Below are 9,047 nucleotides of genomic sequence, written 5' to 3' on the forward strand. Positions count from 1 at the left end.
GTGCTAACACATACCTGTAAACCCAGTGGCTTGGGAGGCTGAGGCAGGAGGATCACAAGTGTGAGGCTAGCTTAAGCAACTTAGCAAGGCCTTCAGCAACTTAGTGAGTCCCTGTCTCAAAATAAAAAACAAAAAGGGTTGAAGATGTGGTTCAGTGGTAGAGCACCTCTGGGTTCAATCCTTGGTACCAAAAAAATAAAAACTCCTAAATTCTTACCTACGGGTTGCAATTATACTACCAACTTTACACAGTTGCTCTGAGGACTAAAATAAATAAGTTATGTAAACACATACAATATAGTACCTAATATAAAGGCTATGTCTTATAAAGGAACAGTGTTGTTATTAGTATTTTCACTATTATTAATAAAGCAGATTTTGAAAGAAAAAAGGAAAAAACCCACCCTTAATTCATTTTCTTAACAAAAGTGCCTTTCATCTCAAATCACTTGAGTATTTATGAATTCATATTTTAGAATTTAATTTTGAAATTTATAAGGTACTTTGTTTTTGAAAGTATTTGAGATGGTTCTTATGGTTGATTACTGCTAATTGTTAAGTGAAAAAAGCAAGACACAATTTTTTAAAAATTTTTTCTTGTCTCCATTTGGTCATTTTAAATGGCTGTATAATATTCCCTTACAAATTGACATACCATAATTTGCTTAATTATTCTTTTTTTTAAAGAAATATTCTTAGTTGTAGATGGATGCAATATCTTTATTTATATATTTTTATGTGGTGCTGAGGATCAAACCCAATGTCTCCTACATGTGAGGCAAGTGTTCCACCACTGAGCTATAACCCCAGCCCTGCTTAATTATTCTTTATGGGTGGGTATTTATCATGTTTTGTTTATATATCAAGAAGGAAATGTTGGAGAAATGCCTTTATGTTTCTTTTTCTTATGGTAATCTATATCCTTTGAGAAAATTTGTTGAGAGAAAGCACTCCTTCAAAGGCATAATACTTTTTTCTTAATTTTTTTTTGTTGTAGAGGGACAAAATACTTTCATTTTATTTATTTATTTTTATGTGGTGCTAAGAATCAAACCCAGTGTCTCACATGTACTAGGCAAGTGCTCTACCACTGAGCTACAACCCCAGCCCTGCTTTTTGGTTTGATAGTGGATTTATCTGTGCTAGTTCTCACTTATAAAACAATGCTAGTAACAGGACAGTAGTAAAAGCAACAGGAATTCTATGCAAAACAGCATCCCTGTTGAACGAGTCTTTTTCAATCTTCCTAGTCCTTGACAACAGTCTGTACCTTCTTTCTGCTAAAGAAGAAGCAGGCCTGTGTGGCGGCCCTTGGGTGTCAGTCCCACTCAATTGGACATGATTGAGTCAACCTGTCAGCCTGACATCCAAGCCAAGCCAACCAGAGTTCTTCCCTGGGAATCTAGACTCAAAACAAAGGGAGAGACCCAGTGTCTCCTGTGGGCCTATAGAATGCATTCCAGGGATTGGAGAAGCAGGGGAAGTTTTTTTTATGAGAAAGAGTGAGGAAGTAAAAAATGGAAGCAGGTGCATATAAGACATGACTTGAAAAATTATGGGATGTTGGAATACTTTCCAGGTGGTGTTCTGCTTTTTTTTTGGTACTGGGGCTTGAACCCAGAGGGCCTTAATCACTGAGCTACATCCCCAGCCCATTTTAAATATTTTATTTAGAAACTGGGTCTCGCTAAACTGCTAAGGAGCTTGCTAAGTTGCTGAGGCTGGCTTTGAACTTGCGATCCTCCTGCCTTGGTCTCCTGAGCCACTGGGATTAAAAGTGAGCACCACAGTGCCAAGCTTCCACTTTTGTCTTGAGGCCCCTATAATACTTCCGTGACTTTAGTTAACGTGGGTTCTTTCCTGCTATTTGTGAACAAGAGCCCTAATTGATTCACTGGCAGCCTGTGGTACTGGTGTCATATGCAGGTCGAGTGAGAAACTTCAGAGTTGGTGTATGTCTATCCAAAATCCAAAACTGCATTATCCTTTGACCAAAGCCCAACTGCTATGTAAGAGGGTAACAAATGACATTTTATGCCTCACTTAGTGTGTATCAGATCTTTTCAAGAAGGTGTTTCTTTGGGCCATCTTCATCCCCTGGGGCCATTTCTACAGATGAGGCGCTCATAGGCAGAGAGGTGGAAGAACTTTCCCGAAGTTGTACAGAAATCAAAAGGGCAGAGCTTTAAGGGCGGAGGGGGCTTGTGGTGATTCCAGGAATTTCTAGCGTTCTTTTGCATTTGAGTTTTGGAGGTCTTGAGGATTTTATTTTGTCTGGAGTTCCTGCTGACCTGGTTTCAGAATTCCAGCTCTGCTCCAACTTTGCTTCCCTCCTCTTGAGTCTTTGTGATCATCAAACTGAAAGTTGAAAGACTCTTTCCTTATCATGGATGGAGTTCTCCTTTTGAAAGAATATTATTATAGGGCTGGGGTTGTGGCTCAGTGGTAGAACCCTTGCCTAGCATGTGTGAGGCACTGGGTTCAATCCTCAGCACCATGTAAAAAATAAACAAATAAAGTCATATTGTTCATCTACAACCAAAAATATTTAAAAACAATATTATTATAAGATTTTGTACCACTCTATTTTTTCTCTGCTTCCAAAACTTCATAGTTTTTTTTCCTAAGTTGTTTTTTATTATTGTTTTTATTTTTATTTTTTGGTAGCAGGGATTGAACCCAGGGGCACTTAACCACTGAGCTACATCCCCAGCCCTTTTATTTTTTGAGATAGAGTCTTGCCAAGCTGCTTAGGGCGCTCTAAGTTGTTGAGGTTGGCCCCTAACTTGAGATCCTCCTGCCTCAGCCTGCAGAGTCACTGGGATTAAAAGCATATGCCACCAAGTTTGGTTGTTGAATATATTTTTAACTGATATATAAACATATGAAAACCGTACATATTATGGGGTACCATGTGATGTTTTGATATACTTATGCATTATGTCATGTTTAAATTTACATGTCTCTTCAAACATTTATCATTTCTTCAGATAAAATCTTCTAAAATCTTTTCTTTTAGCTTGTTGAAGTATATAGTAAATTATAAATTTTTTTTTCATCTCAGGCCATAATAGACTTTAATCTTCTACAAATAACTGTACTGTTTAAATACAAATGAGGATTTTGAGGAAAACATCATTTAATGATATAAATAGAAAACCATTAGTACTTGTCCATTCATTGTAAACTCATGGAGGGACTGACCAGTGGATAAGCTTTGGGAAACCTTGGCCCATCTATAGAGTTCATCCCATCCCCAGATTTACTTTGGTATAATTAACAAGTAAAATTTGTATACAGCATGATGCTTTAATATACATATACATTGTGAAGTGATTACTATAATCAGGCTAATTTGTCTTTTTGTGTCTGAGTTCTGTCTTTGTAATTGGTGCATCATGATTATGCACAATAGTGGGATTCATTATGCCATATCTGTGTATGCACATAAAATAATTTGATCAAACTTATTCTTCAGTACCTTCCCTTTCCCTCTCCTCCTCCCTCCCCTGATCTGCTTGCTTTTTTCTACTGACCCTCTTCTGTTATTGCTGTTAATTAGTGCATTATAATCATGTATAAAAGAAAGATTCACTGTGATATATTTGTGCGTGGACACAGTCTAATTTGGTAGATTTTTCCCCCAGCAATTTCTCATGCTCTTATATCTTCTTTACTTAGAGAAATAAAAGTTTTACACACACACACACACACGCACACACACACACAAGGTATATATAACATGATGGTTTGAAATGTCTATACATTACAGAATGTAAACCAAAGTAATTAATATATGTATTACCCAAAACAAACTTTTTTTAAATTTAATTTTTTATTCTAATTTATTATCTATGACAGCAGAATGCATTACAATTCATATTACACATATAGAGCACATTGTTTCATACCCCTGGCAGTAGACAGAGTGTATCCATACCATTCGTGTCTTTATACATGTACTTAGGGGAATGATGCCCATCTCATTCCACCATCGTATGTGTGTGAACATTTAAAATCTACTCAGTAGTTTTCAAGTATTGAATTCATTATTATTAACTGTCGTCACCATTTATACAATAGATCTTTAGAACACATTCCTCCAATACACCTGAAATTTGGTGTCCTTTTACTGACCTCTCTCCAATCCCTACCCCCTCGGTGCCTGGTCACTGTCTCCTACTCTACACTTCCCAAAATGCGTTGCTTAGACTCCCTACTTAAATGAGCTCTTAGCATTTTTGTCTTTTTGTCTCTGGCTTATTTCACTTTCCATGATGTTCTCCAGGTTCATGCATGTTGTTGAAATGGAATGATTTTCTTCTTTTCTAGGTTGAATAAAATTTCATTATGATCTGTGTGTTGAATGTACGTGTGTGTATAGGGGTGTGCATACACACACATGTGCATTCTACATTTTCATTATCTTCACTACTGTGAATGACACTGCAGTGAATGTGGGAATATATGTATCATGTCAGGATTTGGATTTGAATTCCTATGGGTGTTCTAGTCAGATTTTTCACTGCTGTGACCAAAATACCTGAAAAGAACAAGGTAGAAGAGGAAAAGTTTATTTTGGGACTCATGGTTTCAGAGGTCTCAGTTGGTAGATGAGTGACTCCTTTGCTCTGGGCCCAAGGTGAGGCAGAACATCATGGCGGAAGAGTATGGTGAAGGAAAGCAGCTCAGGACATGGTCATCAGGAAGCAGAGAGCTCCACTCACCAAGAACAAAAGGCATGCCCCCAGTGACCCTCGACCTTCTCCAGCCACTCCCTACTTGCCTATGGTTACAACCTAGTTAATCCATACCAGTAGATTAATGCACTGATTGGGTTAAGTCTCTTATAACCCAAACATTTTACCTCTGAACTTTCTTGTGTTTCCTCACACATGAACTTTTGGGGGGCACCTCATATCTAAAGTGTAACAGAATATATCCCCAGAATTAGAACTGTTGGATCATAAAGTAGCTCCATCTTTAATTTTTTGAGGAACATCCTTTTCCATAGTGACTATACTAATTCACATTCCTCTCCTTTCTTCACCAACATGTTTTGTCTCTCTTCTTTTATTTTTTTAGTAATAATCAGAAGAGCAGGTGGTATCATGTTATTTTGATTTTCATACCCTGATAATTAATGATATTGAGAATCTCTTCATATACTTGTGGGCTGTTTGCTTCTTGGGAACATGTCTATTCCATTCCATTGTCCATTTTTTTTCTACCAACCAGGATACTTTATTTATTTTTTCTCTTTATGTGATTTCCTTGTGTATTCTGAACACTAATCCTCTATCTTGATTTTGCAAATACTTTCTTACATTTTGTAGGTTACCTTTTTATTCCATTCCCTGCTTCCTTTGCTGTGCAGAACCTTTAGTTTGAAGCAGTTCCACTGGTTTCATTATGCTTTACTGCCTGAGTTTCTGGAGTCCTGTTCATTAAATCTTTCTCAAGAAAAATGTCAGGGAGTTTCCCCCTGTTAGGGTTTGGATGTGAAGTGTCCCCCAAAAGCTCAAGTGTGAGACAACACAGGGAGGTTCAGAGGAGAAATGATTGGGTTGTGAGAGTCTTAACCCAATCAGTGAATTAATCCCCTGATAGGGATTAACTGAGTGGTAACTAAAGTGGTGGGTGTGGCTGGAGGAGGTGGGAATTGGGGGGTGGCTATGGGCTGTGTATTTTGTATCTGGAGAGTGGAGTCTTTCTGCTTCTTGATCACCATGTGAGCTGCTTCCCTATGCCACCCTTTCCACCAGGGCATTCAGCCTTATCTCGAGCCTGAGAAATGGAGCTGGCCTTCTATGGACTAAGACCTCTGAAACTGTGAGCCCTCAAATAAACCTTCTGTCCTTTACAATTGTGCTGTTCAGGTCTTTTAGTCATAGCAGCAAAAAAATTGACTAATACACCCCCCCCATATTTTTTCCTAGGGATTTTATGGTTTCAAGTCTGACTATTAATTTTTTTATTCTATTTAGATTTGATTTTTGTGTTTGATGCAAGATAAGGATTCAATTTCTTTTTCCCTTTGCATTTGGAAATATGCTTTTTCCAAATCCACTGATTAAAGAGACTATCTTTTACCCATAGTGTCTTCCTGGTATCTTTGTGAAAATTGGCTACCTGTATGTGTGGGTTTTATTCCTGGGATCTCTACTATTTTCCATTTGTCTGTGTTTCTATTTTTTTGCTGGTACCATATTGTTTTGTTTACTGTAGTTTTTAAAAATTATTTATTTATTCTAATTTGTTATATATGATGGCAGAATGCAATTCATTTCATATTACACATAAGAGCACAATTTTTCAAATCACTGGTTGTAAACAAAGTATTTTCACACCATTCATGTCTTCTAACATGTACTTAGGGTAATGATGACTAACTCATTCTATGGTCTTTCTACCCCCTTGTACCCCCTCTTCCCCCGTCCCTTTGTCCTATCTAAAGATCCTCCATTCCTCCCATGCTCCCCACCCATGGCCATTATGAGTCAGAATCCTCATATTATCAAAGAAAACATTTGGCTTTTGGCTTTTGGGGATTGGCTTACTTCACTTAGCATTATACTTTCCAACTTCTTCCATTTATCTTCAAATGGCATGATTTTATTCTCTTTTAATGCTGAGTAATATTCCATTGTGAATATATTACCAAAGTTTCCTTATCCATTGATCTACTGAAGGGCATATGGGTTGGTTCCACAATTTAGCTATTGTGAATTGTGCTGCTATAAAAATTAATGTGGCTGCATCACTACAGTATGCTGTTTTTAAATCCTGGGTATAAACTGCTGAGTGGGATACCTGGGTCAAATGGTGGTTTCATTCCCAGCTTTCTAAGGATTCTCCATACTGCTTTCCATGTTGACTGTACCAATTTGCAGTCCCACCAGCAATGTATGAGTGTGCCTTTTCCCCCCACATCCTTGCCAACACTTACTATTGTTTGTATTCTTGATAGCTGCCATTCTCACGGGAGTGAGATGAAATCTTAGAGTAGTTTTGATTTGAATTTCTCTGATTGCTAGAGATGTTGAACATTTTTTCATATATTTGTTGATTGACTGTATATCATCTTCCAAGAAGTGTCTGCTCAAGTCCTTGGCCCATTTATTGATTGGGTTATTTGTTTTTTTTCATGTTAAGGTTTTTGAGTGGTTTATATATCCTAGAAATTAGTGCTCTTTCTGATGTGCTTGTGGTAAAGATTTGCTCCCATTCTGTAGGTTCTCTATTCACCTCACTGATTGTTTCTTTTGCTGAGAAGAAGCTTTTTAGTTTGAATCCATCCCATTTCTTGATTCTTGGTTTTAATTCTTGTGCTATAGGAGTCTTTTTAAGGAAGTTGGGGCCAATTCCAACATGATGGAGATTGGGACCTACTTTTTCTTCTGTTAGGTGCAAGGTCTCTGGTTTAGTTCCTGGCTCCTTGATCCCTCTTTGAGTTAAGTTTTGTGCATGATGAGAGATAGAGGTTTAATTTTATTTTGTTACATGTGCATTTCCAGTTTTCCCAGCACTATTTGTTGAAGAGGCTATCTTTTCTCCAATATATGTTTTTGGTGCCTTTGTCTAATATGAGATAACTGTAATTATGTGGGTTGGTTTCTGTGTCCTCTCTTCTGTACCATTGGTCTACAAGTATATTTTGGTGCCAATACCATGCTGTTTTTGTTACCATTGCTCTGTAGTATAAGGTCTGGAATAGTAATGCACAAACTCATTCTTTTTGCTAAGGATTGCTTTGGCTATTCTGGGTCTCTTATTTTTCCAGATGAATTTCATGATTGCTTTTTCTATTTCTATGAGGAATGTCATTGGGATTTTGATTTTTGGATTGGATTGAATCTGTATAGTGCTTTTGGTAGTATAGTCATTTTGACAATACTAATTCTGCCTATCTGAGAGCAAGGTAGATCTTTCCATCTTATAAGGTCTTCTTTAACTTCTTTCTTTAGCATTCTGTAGTTTTTGATGTAGAGGTCTTTTACCTCTTTCGTTAAGTTGATAAAAATATGGAATGCTTCAGGAATTTAAGTGTCATCCTTGCCCAGGGGCCATGCTAATCTTCTCTGCACCATTCCGATTTTAGTATATGTGCTGCTGAAGTGAGCACTACTGTAGTTTTATATTATACTTCATATTAACTTTGAAATCAGGCAGGGTGATGCCTTCAGTTTTTTTTCCTTTTTCCAGTTTTTTTTTTTGATATTTGGAGTTTTTCATGTTTCCCTGCAAATTTTAGTATTTTTTCTATTTATGAGAAAAATATTATTGGAATTTTTACAAAGAGTTCATTAAACATCATTGTTAGTGATGTCCATGTTTTAACAGTATAAATTCTTACATTCCATGAATATAGGCTACCTTTCCATTTATTTGTTTGTGCCTTCAATTTCTGTCATCAATGTGTCTTAATTTTCATCTTCTGCCTCCTTGACTGAATTTCTAAGTGTTATTATTTTTAATTCTATTGTAAATGGGATGGTTTTCTTAATTTATTTCCTATATTGTTGTCAGTATATATAATAAATGATTATGTGTTGATTTAATTATTTGTAACTTGGCTGAATTTGTTTATTAGTTCCACCAGTATTTTTTATGGAATCTTTAAGGGGTTTTCTAAATAAGATCCTGTTATCTGCAAACAAACAGTCTTAATTTTTCCTTTCTAATTCAAAGGCCTTTCGTTTCTTTTTCTTGTCTATTTTTTTCTGGCTAGAACTTCCATTACTATATAGAATACAAATTGAGAATGGGAATTTTTGATTTAAACTTGACATCAGAGGAAAATTGTTTAGCTTTCCTTATTGGCTGTGATGTTAGCTGTGGGCTTGTCCTACAATGCCCTATGTTGAGGTACATTCCTCCTATACCTCTTTGTTGAAAGGGTGCTGATTTGTCAGATATTTTACTTCCATATGTTGAGATGAATATATGATTTTGTCCTTCATTCTGTTAATGTGTTCTCTCTCATTTGCTGAGTCATATAGATTCACTATGAATGCCAGGGATCAGTCCAAGTTGATTATGAGGCA

At 36.6% G+C, this 9,047-nt stretch overlaps 1 non-coding gene across 1 annotated transcript; it reads right to left on the reverse strand.

The window, feature by feature from the left end:
- Positions 1 to 8,018: 8,018 nt before the first annotated feature.
- On the reverse strand, positions 8,019 to 8,125 carry LOC113178858 (U6 spliceosomal RNA). Its single transcript, XR_003300278.2, has one exon. It is a non-coding gene; the product is annotated as a U6 spliceosomal RNA (small nuclear RNA).
- Positions 8,126 to 9,047: the final 922 nt, after the last annotated feature.

This window comes from Urocitellus parryii, chromosome 16, assembly GCF_045843805.1.
Source record: "Urocitellus parryii isolate mUroPar1 chromosome 16, mUroPar1.hap1, whole genome shotgun sequence".
NCBI lineage: Eukaryota > Metazoa > Chordata > Mammalia > Rodentia > Sciuridae > Urocitellus > Urocitellus parryii.